Source organism: Plectropomus leopardus, chromosome 8 (assembly GCF_008729295.1).
Source record: "Plectropomus leopardus isolate mb chromosome 8, YSFRI_Pleo_2.0, whole genome shotgun sequence".
Taxonomy (NCBI): Eukaryota; Metazoa; Chordata; class Actinopteri; order Perciformes; family Serranidae; genus Plectropomus; species Plectropomus leopardus.
Genome location: NC_056470.1, coordinates 25595703 through 25610061, shown reverse-complemented (window position 1 = coordinate 25610061; position 14359 = coordinate 25595703). Strand labels below are relative to the sequence as shown.

At 39.5% G+C, this 14359-nt stretch overlaps 1 protein-coding gene across 1 annotated transcript in view; it reads right to left on the bottom strand.

Moving 5' to 3' along the window:
• The window catches only part of LOC121946689 (nuclear receptor coactivator 3-like), a 75745-nt gene extending 74577 nt beyond the window's left edge, over positions 1-1168 (bottom strand). Inside the window, exon 1 of the mRNA XM_042491374.1 lies at positions 1094-1168. The gene's annotated coding sequence lies outside the window, so the exon portion shown is untranslated. The remainder of the gene's footprint in view (positions 1-1093) is intronic.
• Between the last annotated feature and the right edge of the window lie 13191 nt (positions 1169-14359).

Sequence of the window (14359 nt, the reverse complement as noted above, 5' to 3'; positions counted from 1 at the left end):
ACCTGCCCACACTGACACACAAAACCAATCCGCATGGTTTCCATTCAACTACTGTTTACACACACTGAAGAATACACTGCTATTATCCAGCGCGAGCAGGTATTGTAGTGGGGCTCTGGTGTCATGCTCAAGGACATGGTTGCTTTTCATGCACACACACACGCACACACACACACACGCACACACACACACACACACACACACACACACACACACACACAGCACAGGCTGGGATCATCAAACCGTGTGGACCTTCAGGGTTACAGGAGAGTGTGTATGCACGGGGCCACGCTACTGCCCCCTGCAGATATACAGTGAGACATAAGGATGAAGCGGATGACAGGAGGAGACCTGAGCACGAGCACAGCGATCGTTCACTCTTTCACCTCATACATTTACAGGCAAAGCATGCTTCAGTCAGTGCATCGACCTGCACGCTGGAGAGATACAGTAGAGTCGGTGCACTTTTTTATCGCTCGGTAGTCAGGAGCGGGATGGTTGACTGACAGTCAGCATCGTCTGTCTCTTCCCGCATCGCATGTTTGCAGCAACAAAACCAGTCAAACACACCAGTGTGATGATGCACATGATACACAGCTGATGCACTTGATCAGCAAACGTTTCGCTCCGTGTTGCGACAGCTGTTGTACAGTTTCCTATCACAGACACGCGAGAGAAAATAGTTAACTATCGCCCCTGTTTGTGTGTTTAAGCGTGAGTATGCGCGTGTTCAAGCGTGTGAGCTCCCCCCTAAAAAACTTCCTCTGTGTCTATCTGGTAACACTTCTGTGATCCCACCAGCTTGTGCGTAAACTGTCCAGCTTCGCGTGATCAAGTTATCAAAAATATCTCATTTTGCAACACAAACAAACAGGACACGGCGCGTGCACTCCATCGCCGTCATGAACAGGTTAGTAAATCTTTGCTGTCATGTACTAAATGACCATGCACTGTGCCCTCCACACCGTAGCGATGCTTGTGTGTGTGTGCACACTGGGAACACAAGTCAGTACATTTCCGTCTTCTATCGAAATGCAAACCAAATGCAAAGTCGCGTGGGATAAGGTGAAGCAGACATGTAGCGCGAGCTTACCTTACGGACGTATCTCTCAACCGGATCGATAATTTCTTCTTTACACCATTAACTCTCCGCCATCTTCGGCACTGTTTGTTTAAATGGGAAACACTCCCGAAGCCCAAGAAGCCAGTTCTGTAAGTTGAGGCGTCGCGGGGGCTTCTGGGTGATGTAGTTCGTTTGAATGGAGCGCCCGGCGTTCATACTGCGTCATCCAACCCGGATGCGGACTACAGGTAGACTCCACCACCGCAGGGGTGAGGAGGTAGAGGTGGTGGCGGAGGTGGGGAAACAGGCAGCGTCTGTCTAGCAGCCTACAGACGGATGTCAGCGACAGAGCGGAGTGAGATGACACCGTGTGTGTCTGCAGTTAAACGAAGAGCAAACACTGAATTGTTTGCCTCGTGGGGCCCGGAGGCTAAAAAAGCACCATTTGCAGACTTTCCACCAGAAAGAAGGCGTTTGGCTGGAGGGGTTGACACAAAAGTAGACAGACTAAACTTGAGAGCAAATTAGGACGCGGAGGTCTTATCCTTGTCTGATAGCGATGAGTTGGTCCGTTTGGATAAAGAAAAGTCTCGTTTATGTGCCAGTGGGATTAGTTTTTAACCCTTTGAAACCTGAGCAAACTGGCTTGATTTCTTTTAAACACGTGAAATTGTAAAAATTTTTAAAGAAAATGACCTGAAATGTAGCAGAAGGGAGAAAAGATAATAAAAATAATAATAATAATAATAACAAATACAATAATAACATTTTAGGAAACCCTGATTGACATTTTCACCATTTCTGACATTTTATAGACTAAACAACTTATTGATTAAATTAAATAAATAATAATAATAACAATCTGTATTTGCATAGCACCTTTCATACAAGAAATGCAGCCCAACGTTCTGTACAACAAAGAAATTACATGCAACAAGAACTTTATATCAAAAGACATAGAAGACATAAAGACATACTAAAATCTGCATGTAAAAAATAAATAATTGACAACAAAATAAATATTTTTTAGTTGCAGCCCTTTTTTTAATCATTTTCTAAAAACTAATTTTCAGGTCAGGTCATTTTTTTTCCTTATTTCTTGCAATTTGCAGGACATCTCTTGCCAAGTTGCTCAGTCTTCCAGTATACCTAAGGCACTGATTATTATATAGAAAGGGGGAGGCATAAGAAATACTTTTTTTAATCATTGGGGAAGGATGTATGGTTTTGTTTTGTTTTGGGGTTTTTTTTTTTTTTGGCTTAGGGGTGGGGCATACACCATTAAATGTTTGTATTTTGTATTTATTTTTGCTTTTTGCCATGTATTTTTTTTTTAAAAAATGCAACAATTACACCATCTGTCATAGCCACAAACCTTAAATATTATTGGATTTTCAAATTTCCTAAGCTCCTTGCACATTGTGTGGAACAAAGAAAGAAAAGAGAGCAAAACAAAAAAAAAATCTAAGCATAAAATAATGATATTTCATCAAATCACTTCATTCAATGTGTCTCATATAATATTTTTTAAAAAATCAACTATTTGCAATCAACACTGGTATTGCTACTTTTACTGAAGTAAAAATCTGAGTACTTTTTCCACCATGATTTATCTATTTTCAAAATAGTTGATTTTCTGTCAGTTGATTTTCTGTCAGTCATTTCATATCCAATGTTTTTTTTAAATACTGAACTACTAATTATTATTTTGTACATCATGCAGTTGATAAAATGTAATACCAGAGAAATCATAATTTATCATATGAAGTATTTATAGAGAAATTTAGGTCAAAACTCCCCAAACTTAGATATAAAAATAAAACCCTCTTATTTGTATTATATAAATTCATATGGCACATTTAGGTGAAAAATACAATCTTAAAAATGAATACAAGTCCAAATAGAAATGCTATTTCTTTGTTTGCTAAAATCAAGATGTTAGGGCAAAATTTATATTATAATGTGCATCAGTATCTTTTCGTTCTTTTATCAAAACTTGGGTTTGTTGTCTTCACATAACAGACAAAATGTCACTTCACATCCTGAAGCCTTTTTCACGGAAGCCAGCCTTCTGTGATCTGGGTTTGTTTCACTGGAGGGACTGTGGCTCCTTCAGGCTGCCGATCTCTTATAGATGAGGCCCATATGTGGGCTCCATATGTGAGCTGGCAGGGTCAGCGTGGAGCTGTGACGTCGGAGCCGGGTGGCCTATGAACTGGGACACGTCGGCACAGCGCCCCGACTGCTGCCAAGATATACAAGGCAGGGACTGATAGCACCAAAAAACCCGTCACTATGGTGATGCCAGGCGGACAAGAGCACAGATAGACGGATACACACACACACACATACACACACACAGAGTGAGTAAGGCCCCTGTTGTGTCGATGACAGTGGGAATGAAAGAAGATGAGAACAGGAAGGTGAGAGAGAAGTGAGACAAGATGATGAGATAGTCGAGTTTAGTTTAAGGCAGTTTAAAGGGACGCAGAGACAAGATCACAGATAATGATAAATGGTGCCTATTGCCTGAAGAGAAGGGTAGCAAGGAAAAACCTATAGGTGTTAAAGAAACACAAAGTATGAAAGGAGGAGAGAAGAAGCAAGTGTGGAGTTGTCAGTGTGATGGAGGAGAGGAAGTGTTGTAGCTGGAAGGAACATAGAGGGAGTGAAAATAAGGTAGAAGTACACAGTTTGACTCTGGAGGTGAGGGAGGGAGGGCACACAAGGAAAGTGTAAAAGACTACAGAGAGTACGGAGATGTTGAAATAGGGTTGTGGAGAAGGCTTAAAGCAATTAGCCTCGTGGGTCAGGCGTAATTCATCAGGCAAAACTAAAAGAGCCGCTAAGGAGGAGGAAAATGTGATTAGAATATAACTGAGAGAGGGATGCAAAAATGTGAATGTTCCTGGAAAGCAAAGATTACATTAGTAAGATCCCTAAAATGTAATTTTAATAGAGCTACTTTTACTGTGAAAATGTGGAGCAGGTTTGGAAAAAGTTTGATCAAAGTTTATGTACAAAAAGAAACCAACAGCTCATTTCAACAAAAAAACCCCCAAAAAAACAGTCAAACAAATGTGTGTTCTTTGTGCTGCACTGTAACCCTGTAATACACACATTCACACACTTAGTGACACATGTGGATAAGTCCTCGCCAAAGGATTTAGAGACATTTAAGCCTCCTGTAAAATAAATTAGACTTGGTACACATTTGTGTTCCACTGGCAGCCTTCACTGAATGTCTGTACAATTTAACAATAAGTGTTTTTATTTTTATTTTCATTTAATTTAACATTTCTGTCATTAGACAGTAAATAAAGCCACTATGCACTTCCTTGTTGTTAGGGTGGGCACAAGATAAAGATTAAAAACAGAACGCTTAACATCAACACAGTTCGTAATTCTGAATTAACCCTGATGACATCATCAGGGGTTTTTCTTTTTCAAATTTTGGAAAGCTCCTCCAGAGATACAGAAGATTATACATCTAATTTCCTCATTGAGAGTTGAACTTCATTGTCAGCATGTCGCGTTGAAGCTGGGGGAGGACGTTTTCTTGATAAGGCAAAAAAAAAAAAAATATGTAGAATTTAAAAAATACACCCTCCTCTAGTGTTTTTTTTTGTTACAAATTCACTTAATACTAAGCTGTACAGAAAAGGTAAACCACCTTCATGTAAGACCATTGCATCTTCAATCCTCATATTGCACAAACTGAAATTGTGAATATGAAATACACCAAATGGAAATATGTCATTTTCAAAAAAAAACCCCATTTACGGTCACGTGTTACTGCATAACTCTTCAAAAGTTGAGTGGATCATCCGCAAGTTTTGAATCCACAATTCCTCTGTGAAATTGTGAAATATTACCCACCAGAAATCCTTCATATGTGGCTTCTCCCACGTTTACAGGGCTTGTCTTTTTATTATTGCTCGCATAACACGCCTACGTCGCCTTTGATTGGAAATATTGACGGGTAATGTGGTGGCTGCAATAGAAATAAACCTGCTAATGTTTTGAACATCCATCGCCATGCTTCTTGAAATGTTATCATGAAAGAAAAAGTCACGTAACATCTATTACTGGAAATGCAGTCAGCTCACAATTGGGGTAGACACTTCGAAAATATATATAGTTTGGTGCAAATCTGTAATGAAAACCCACCTACTGACTGTAGCCACGAGCCGTTGGCTGTGGTTAGGAGAAGAGTAAACCATTAGCAAGATTTTATCTCCATCTCTGAAATGCTCAGCCGATTTTGACAAGTATTTCATTGTTTTGCAGACAGTTGTTGCCTATGCTGGAATAATTTCTGCCATTGAATCAAGCTCTTATCAAAGGGATGTGTGTGCACATCTGCATTTGTAGAACAGCCAATGGGAACACACTCTCTTCAAAACAACCTGCGATTGGGCTAGATTTTCTAAAACCTGAATAGAGTCAAGAGGAGCTGCAGAAGTCTGGTTTTCTCTCAGCTCACCTGAAATACAATTTCCTCAAAGGTTAATACGGGATTTTTGCCCAATCACACTAAATAAAGCGGCCCTGTGCTTTAACTTATCAAGCTGCTGTAGTGATGTTAAAGTGTACTGCGGGGTGTATTAGTATACCATAACATCACTTACATGTGCAACAGGACACCTGACCAAGCCCAACTTCACCCAGTTACCTTTAAGGCTTTAAAACAATAAGTCACATTTTTAGCAAGTTGACCAGCTCATTTTTTCTTTCAAATATTCTAGATACAATGAACAATATCTTATTAATGTCCCCTGTTTCTTAAAGGGCCATAACACAATTGTGTTTTGGCATATTTTAGTTAACCAAATACAAAGCACAAGTTGATTTTCATTCCTTATAAAAATTAGGGGAAACTAATGGCTGAGTGAAAGGTAGAAAAAAGACATTTAACTGTATGCTTTGGATAATGGTTGGCAGTAATATGAGGTATGTTTGAAATAAATGGACCACAGCACGCAAAACCACTGCTGTGATCCTTTAATAGACTTTAGTTATTCTTGAATTATTCTTAGTATTAGCAAAATGAGAACTGGATGAAGGGCAAAAGCTGCAATTGGATTATTTTTGGATTTCAGAGTTGTTTCAGACCTTTGCTTAAAAATAATTACCTTTAAATAAATTCTTTGGAAATATTAACAGCTTTTGAGAATATTGGCATGCTTTCTTTTAAGTGGTTATGCCATTATTGCATTTTGGAGTGAAACACTTTAAGTCATTAGTCCTTTTCCTGATAGAGTGAAACAGCGGAGAATTGTTTTTCTCTAACCAGATGGCTTCAGGTTGCAGTTCCACAATATTTAAAACCACATTATTATGCTGCTTATTGTCCATCATTTGGGAAATTCCATAGTGTTGCCTGAGGCTGAAAGAAAACGGAAATGGCGGAAAATGGAAAGTAATGTGAAGAAACACACGCACGTACACACACACACAAACACACGCACATCAAACAGAGTCACTTTAGCATCGAACTGCGTCTTCACAATACGACCTGACTATAATCCTCAAAGATACAATAAAGCACACTTACTGGTTAATATCACTCCGTTAGATGTTTACAGATGCGGACAGGAGATGATCATGTTTTATTTACCTGCACACAGTTCATTGCTGAGTGAGAATTTAAGGGACTGCAGAGAGAGTTGTGGGAAGGTGAGAGGAACGAGGAAGCTGTTTAAAATTCTAAACAGGTACGGAAGAGGCTTCAGGAGGGTAGTGGAACAGCTACCAGCACGCACACACACACACACACACACACACAGATGTGAAACATGGAATAAAAAGAGGCAATCCGCATGCAGAAAATGCTGCATTTTTATGCAGAGCTGAAATCACGAGTCGATTAACCCTTTTCAGAAAATTATTGTGCAACTTTGTGTAAATTATTAATCATAACAAACATTACCCACTTTGTCTTAAAATGACTTGAAGTTAAGTCAGTGATTAAAATAATTGTTAGTTTTTGTATGTACCGTGTGTGAATTTAAACACTGTCAATAATGGGACAGGTGAATAATTTACTGTTCACCTTACAGGACCAGTGTGTAGGATTTATAAGGATATATTGACAGAAATGGCATATATTATAATAAGTATGTTTAGTGTTTTATCGCATAAAAATAAGAATCATTGTCTTTTCGTTAGCTTAGATTGAGCTGATTATATCTATGTAGGGAGCGGGTCCTCATCTACAGAAATCACCATGTTGCACCGCCATGTTTCTACAGTAGCCCAGAACAGACAAACCAAACACTGGCTCTAAAGATGGCCATTTGCATTTTCACATGTTTATGTCAACTTCCATAGTTAGCAGCCCCTCTGCGATGAGAGTGTCGGTAAAAAAAAACCCCCAAAAAAAACTGACTTGTAATGTAAAACTTTTTTTATTCAGTGTTTTTACTTGTTTAAATCAGTGGGTAAGTTTGTTTTGGAGAGGAAGAAACCTCCCAGGTAACCAAAACTCAACATGCCAGAAGAAATAAGTTGGGCCGCATCCGGTTGCCCAATTCAGCTTAGCCTCAGGATAAATGACACCGCAGAATCTGGCCAAATAAACAGGCCACCAACACTACCATCACTGGACCGTTATGAAAAATGACCTGACCCAGCACTGGACAAGCCAAACAGTGTCGCAGAAATACTGATTATTAATGTAAAACTGTTTTATTCTGTGTTTTTAACAGCTTAAATCATTTGTTCTGTATGTTTGAGAGGAACAGACCACTGCTGCCAGTAAAAAACACATTCTCGCTCCGAACTTGCACATGGTGATGGTCGGTCAGTGACCTTCCACGTCAGCCTATGATGTTTTAAGTATCTTTGCCACATCAGACTATGACGTTCCAGGATGCCGCTATGGTGATGTCAACAAATGCATTTGTGATGGGATGACACACGGTTACCATATTCACACAACAGCGTTGAGTGTCACGATGGTTGGGATTAGACACCAAAGTCACGGATGGTTAGGTTTAAGCAAAAGAGGCAAATGGTAAGGTGTAGAAAACATACGCACACATCCACAAGGGACGTGAACTCCTCACTCATGAAAGATGGTTGTTTTTGGAACCCACGCACTCTATTAGCACATTTGTGCTCCTTATATTAAGTGGTTAACCAACCCGTTCTAACTCCAGACTTGGAACGTCATAGGTTGACGCAGCAAGGATACATAAAACGTCATAGGTTGACATGGAGGGTCACTGACCAACTGTCACCATGTGACGACTTCTAACTGAGAACGTCTTGCAGTAAAAACCTCCTGAACGCGTGGATCAAAAATAAAGTAAGCCCACATAAGCAAGCAGAGAAAATAAATGAACACTCATTAGTAGGTGATGTGCTAATGGGCCATCTGCCACATGCTGAAAATCTTTCGGAGAAACACTGATTTTTGACATGAAACTGCTTTATGTTTTTACCAGTTGAAGCCACTTTGTTCAGAGGAAGAGACCTCTGCAGATAATTCGGCTCCCAGTACAAATCTTCTGAACAATAAACACTGTAGAAATGCTAACCAGATGTTTAAGATGGTTTCAGTGTGCAATCCTCATCACTAGATGCCACTAAATCTTTCACACTGTTCCTTTAAGACCAAATGTTTGCGTATGATACTTTTTTCTTCAGGCTAGTTTACAGCGTCAACAGCACAACTGACCAATGTGGATTCAATTTGGAGGTGAGGAAGGTTAAGAGGTGACCTCGACTATGTAGTTTAGACTCACATGGATCTTTAATGTATCAAATTGTATTCAAAGAGGAGGAAAATTACACAAAAGATCTGGCCACAAATAAAGCAGGAAAGGTAAAGGTGGAGCTGTGGGAAACAATTAGTTTGTCATACATTTGTGAATCCACCATATGCTCCTGTCTCATTTAGCTTGTGAAACCTACCTCAGCATCATCCAATGCAAAATCAATACAACATGATTGAACAGATAAAGCAAAAACGGGGGCAGTTGTAGAATCACTGACTGGAAAGCCTCGAGGGAGGATAAAGTTGCAGTTTGGAAAAACAAAACCCTCAAAGGCGGCAGAGGAATAAGTGAGAGAGAAAAGATGGAGCCTGGCATTGTGTGTTTACTGTCACAGTGGAGGAGTGCACAGACTGAGTGTTACCGAGAGAGTTCAGGCGACGGAGGAACAGATGAGACTGTATAAACACACGTGACCCTGCTAGTGCTGTCAGCTGTCCCAGTTACCGGCTGGGCCATGCGTGTGTGTGTGTGCATGCACATGCGTGTAGGTGTGTAAAGATTCATGTTCCAGATGCACAGCTTGTTGGTGCACGACTGCATGTAAACACACACGTGCAAAAAACATTCCACACTGTCTAGAGGACGAACACAAATCATATTTTCTCTACATTTTTGTGGATTTCTGTGTGGACGCCTGAGGCAAGAGTGACACGTGCTGACTCTATAACCGAGGTCCTCACTCGCTCACACTGCAACATGCCGCACAGTGTTTTGCTTTGGTCTTGCAAACAGCCAGCAAGGACTGACCAGATTAGCGAAAAAATACATAATTGCCATATGTAGGTCAATTTATTAATTTCAAAGTGAGTGTAACCGGTAGTGTTCAGCATTGTGTTTAGATGAAGAGGCCAACAGGATATCTTTGGAGGCGATCTCCCTTTATTCTGAAAAAAGATGTAAATAACAGAATCCTCCGTCAATCGACATTTATGTGACTTGAGCCCTTACACAAATTAAATGACTGAAATGTGTTAATGTGCTACACAATAAGCTTAACTCTTTGAAACCTGAGCAAATTGGTTCAATTTCTTTCAGAAACATAGGAAAAATGCAATGAGCAACTTGAGAAGAAATGGCCCCAACATTAGCAAGAAATAAGTAAAAAACATAACAACTGAAAGCAGAAATAGCAGAAATTAGCAGAAATAATAAAAAAGGAAGGAAATGAAAAAGAAAGTAAAAGAAAAAACAAAACAAATAACATCAAGGAAATGACCCCAAAAAAGTACTTAAACCTAATTCTGTAAAATAATTAAAAATATATATCATTATGAAAATTATCATTCTGTTTTTTTGGGGGACATTTTCCCCTTGCTTCCTAAAAAAATAATTTCCAATAATAATTTCTTGCAATTTGCAGAACGGTTCTTGTAAAGTTGCTCATTGCCTTTTTTTTCTTGTTTTCAAAAGGAAGCAAACCAATTTGCTCAGATTTTCGATGGTTTAAATACTTGTGTCGGTTTTGCAGCACAAGAATAGTGATGTTGTTACAGGTTTCAAAGAGTTAAGCTGGAAGGTAAACTTATAAATGTAGTTAATGTAGTTCAACAGAAAGGCTACAATGTGGAAATGTCTGTGACCACACTGCAGGTTATCTCTCATATGGAGAACAACAGCAAAAGAGCAGATGTAATATATATATATATATAAATATATATAAGGCCTAACATGTCAGGTTATATTATACAGTCACACATTACTAACAGATGCACTACTCTGCCACACATACTGCTGATGTATAACTGATTTTGTTACATGAGCACAGAAAAAGATGTAATCAATCCAGATGTGAGAGCACGTGGGAACAGATTTGGAAGTGTGAAACGAGTCTTATCCGCAACATCCAGATATTTTGCGCATTCTGTTCAGCATGTGATCTTTCAATTTTCGCCAGCAGTTAAAGCAGAGACAAAGTTCGTAGGAGGACATTCTGGCTTTGTAAACTTATATCTAATACACTGTTGTGTCCTGGGACAAACGGCAAAGCTATAATAGACGACGCTGGAAGGAGGAATTACTGAAGGCACGCATGCAAATGTAAAAAATTTACAAATTCATCAGCTTGTCCTCACAAAGTTAGTGTTGTTAGGCGCTTGGTGATGTTGTTACTTCTAAAATAACATTTTCTTTAACCCTCTGAAACCTGGAACGACATTACTTTTCTTGCACTATTTTCAGATGCCTTTCATAAGTATTTAAGCTCTGAACCCAGAGCAAATTGGCTCGATTTCTTTCAAAAACATGGGGTAAAAAGGCAATTAGCATCTTGTCAAGAGAAGTTCCACAGATTGCAATTAGTAGATTCGTAAAAACATATTTAAAAAGAAAAGAAAAAAGCAAGGGAAAAATGTCTAAGGAAAAAAGATGAGGGAAATTATCATAACTACAACTATTTTCATAATTACCATAAAACAGATTTTAACTATTACAGAATTTTTTTCAGGTCACTTCCTCGATTGTTCATATTTGCATTGTTTACATTTTTTCTTTTTTTTTTCTAATTTTCAGTTAAAGTTCCTGTACTTTTTTTTTTTTTTTTTTTTTTTTTTACTAATTTCTTGTTCTTTGCCTTCTTTCCATGTTTTTGAACGTTTGTTTAAGGGATTGTACGTCAGTGGCTTGGTTGCTCACAGTACAATAAGTTCAAGCTCTTTATTCAAAATATGCATTTGAACCATTGACTGTCTTATAAAATTAAATCTTCTTGTGGAGGAGTTATTCCAACAAAGGAAGGTTGAATAAAAGCCAGCACTGTCATCTGGTCGGTTGTGTGTATTCAGAGGTTCATCAAAGTTGAAAAAAATGCTAAAAATTCCTCTCATCCCATAAGTTTGACATGATTTTTTTTCTTCACTGCACAATTTTGCTGTTTTAAATGCTGGTGTGACTGACCATAACACTTCAATCAATCCACTGGATTTTACTTCGTTCTCAGTGTTTAATTGCTTGCATGGGACACAACCAACAAACGAGCCCTTGCTTTTTCAATCTTGTGATAACATTTGTCTGCCGGACATTTAATACACTCAATTGTGTCCCTGCTTATTCTCAGAACTTATTTCTGTGCTTACTCAAATCTTCACTTGAAGACTGATTTCCATTTAAATTTGTTTTATGCCCTTTCAATTGTTTCGCCAGTAATGAACTTCTACATGAATGCAGTAATATTTAACCTCAAAGCCTTTTGATTTCTATTGTTATCTTTCTATTTGCATGTCCCTCAATTTTGGATCAAGCAGTATTTTGCTTTTTCGCCACAACTATTACTAAATAAGATTTTTTTTCTAAACTGATTTGCCTGAAACACAAACATGCATATACTGAATGGGAGAAAGCTGGATATTAAAGGTGGGGGGATCCAGGGAAGAACAGTGTGTAAGATTTAGAGGCATTTAGTGTCTTCTAGCAGTAAGAATTGCAGATTGCAGTCAGCTGAAACTTCTCCAGGTTAGGATTCCTTTTGTATTCATTGTTCAGGACATTTTTACTGGGAGACGAATCTCTTCCTCTTCCAAACAAACAGACCAGGTGATTTAAACCAGTAACAACACTGAATAAAGCAGTGTGATGCGATGAATAGGTGTGTCTGCAGCACTGCTTGGCATGTCACAAATGAGCCGCTAGCCCAACACCTGCTAATGAGTTCTCACCTTTTTTCTCAGATAACTTAAAGTCCAGACATTCAGTAGGTTTTTACTCAAAGCGAAGTTATTAGCAAAAGTCTCTTCCTGTCCAAAAGAAACAGACCTAGTGATTTTAACTGGTAAAAACACAGAATAAAGCAGTTTCACATTTAAAAAAGGAGGTTTTCTGACACTGCTTGTTGAAGAGGGCTGCTAACTACAGTGGCCGATGCGAACACAGGAATGGCCCTTTCTAGAGCCTTATTCTGAAGTTGTCAAATATCATTACTTTCGCTTGATTTCAGCATATGGTCCCAACACCAAAAGCTACCATTCATGGCTGTATGATACACTGCCAAGCAGCATCAGCCAAGCAGCATCAGCTGAGAGCGTGGCTGGACAGAACAGTTTGTGGTGTAACAATACACCAGCAGACGGCTGGATGGCACCTGCCGCAGCAGCGAAATATGCGGCTGGGCGGAGTAAGTTGAGAATGTGACAGACAGAACCTGTCATGTCCAAACGATAAGCCAGTAGACAGCATCAGATTGAAGCGCTGCTGGTAACAACGCAATAAATGGAGCATAAAGGTCCCTATTGGGTGGACGGAAAGGGCGGTGGATGGTTTCTACAAACCCTGGACTTTCATGCTGGAGTCTGTTGTTTGCTTCCTGTCTGAATGTGATGTTTTTTTTCTACATCTTACCAGGTCTAATCCTAACCATCTGTGTCATCATGTGTTTTTTTTTTTTTTTTTGATGTCCTGGCAGTGCTTTTGTTGCCTAAACATAACCACATGCAGCACAATTCCACCATGTGCTTTTGTTCAGGCATCGAAGGAACATCAACAGCAGACGCAGAAGGATGCCTAGAGCGTAATATGTAGACGCAAAAGTCCACTGCAAAGTGGCAAAATACGACAACTTGGGATGAGAGCAGGTTGCTAGAGCCAGTGATTGGTTTGTGCATTGGGCTACAGTAGAAACATGGCGGTGCAACATCATGATCTCCGTAGATGAGGACAAGCTCCCTATGTAGATACACTGTAAATGGCTCATTCTTAGGTAACAAAAACTTTCAGGTGATTAAACACTAAAGAAAACATATGTCTTGCGTTATATTCTTTTTCTGCCAATATATTTCCCTAAATCCTATACACTTTACCTTAAAATGGGGGTGATTCTGGATAAAAATGTACCTAATAACATCTTTTTTTTGTCCTCCCATTGAGTCATTTAGTCTGTAATCTATCTCACTGTTGTCTCTCTTCATCTGTAGGATTTAGGAGTCTGCTCTAATTTGCATTTGCTGGCTCTGATGGACACTGATAGGCCACCGCTCAGCACACACACTCGTCCCTCCATTATCCTGCTTAGTTCTACTGTAAATCACAGCCCTCTTCTCTCCGTCTGTCTGTTTCTCTACCTCGCCCTTCCTCTACCGTTTTGTCTTCACTCCCTCCGTCTGCTTCTCATTCCCATGCCTCTGATCCCTCCAGATGTTTCCACCCCAGCTACACTCTGCCCTTCATTGGTCTACACCTGCTCTATTGCTCACCTCGCTCGCTTGCACACTCCCCTCTCGTCTGCTCGCTCACAAATAGCCGTGAGGTCACGAGCGTCTCAGATCTCCTTCGTGCTTCATGGGTCACTGCAAGTAAACCTGGCTGGGAGAGCAGCTGCTGCCCAATTTGCTCATTTGAGACAATCAATGAAAATAACACAGAGGGACGACAATACTTCAGAGAGATTACACGGACACACACATTTACAAACACAATGGCACACACTCACACACACACACACACACACACATGCATGCTCGAGTCCTGCTAATTGTTGGCTATTAGTCTGCAAGTCTGGGATTGCATGTCTTATTAAATACAGAAT